At 36.3% G+C, this 909-nt stretch overlaps 1 long non-coding RNA gene across 1 annotated transcript in view; it reads right to left on the reverse strand.

Annotated features, from left to right (window-relative positions):
* LOC116703371 (uncharacterized) overlaps window positions 1–93 on the reverse strand; it is a 4,115-nt gene extending 4,022 nt beyond the window's left edge. Inside the window, exon 1 of the long non-coding RNA XR_004335415.1 lies at window positions 83–93. This is a non-coding gene — a long non-coding RNA (uncharacterized LOC116703371). The remainder of the gene's footprint in view (window positions 1–82) is intronic.
* Window positions 94–909: the final 816 nt, after the last annotated feature.

Here is a 909-nt window from a genome sequence, read left to right on the forward strand (position 1 = left end):
AAATGAATGGAAACACCTTAAAATGTCTCAAATCAATTGGATATCCCAATTTGATCGTAAGCAGGAGTAGAGTAGCATTGACAATACATTGTAAACAATCTTATTAATAGTTTAATTTCACTTCAAACCTGATTTCTTTTTAATTATTTCATATTTATTCTCATTATCTACTCAAGATCTTCCTCATTGTCAGGAGTATTTTGTAAAAAAAGAAGAAGTTTGATGAAATCTTAAGAACAGAGGTAAATTAAACACCATGGTATGGTTTACATTTTCTTTCTAAAGTGCCTTTAATTTAATGGCATTCCACCTTTGATTTCCTTCCAGCATCACACACATCCGGCTAGAGCACTAAAGATGTAATAATCCATGGGAAAAATAGTCCCCAATCATTGCACTGCTGCATTTCCTCCAGTTGCAGTAATGTTTACTAGAAACTACAGCCCCCTGGTTATAGAAAATGAATGAACCTTTATTTTATTTTTTTTAACTGTATTTTTATTTTGAAAGATTTATGTCTTCAGTACGAATCCATGGGCTTGGGGCTGAGTGCCACAGACAGAATAGGGAAGTCAGAAAGTAATAAGAGATGGAGTACCACATTGTTGAGTTCAGTCTTGACATAGAAGGTATATCTAATAAGAAAAATACAGAAAAACGCCACCTTTATTGCTTTATAGGGCAATTTTTAAATGCCAGAATGGAGTAATAACATGCATCGCAAAGTGCCATGTGGTCTGTATGTGTGTGTCTGTGTGTGTGTGTGTGTGTCTGTGAAGTATGTGTGATGGAGAAAGAGAGAAACTGAAGCCTGTCACAGTGTCTCACAGCCACTTACCCAGGAGTCTTGGCCGCAACCATCCGTTTTACAACTCAAGAACCTTCTAGAAATTGTGCCTGATCTCCGTG

This window comes from Etheostoma spectabile, chromosome 15, assembly GCF_008692095.1.
Source record: "Etheostoma spectabile isolate EspeVRDwgs_2016 chromosome 15, UIUC_Espe_1.0, whole genome shotgun sequence".
Classification (NCBI taxonomy): Eukaryota; Metazoa; Chordata; class Actinopteri; order Perciformes; family Percidae; genus Etheostoma; species Etheostoma spectabile.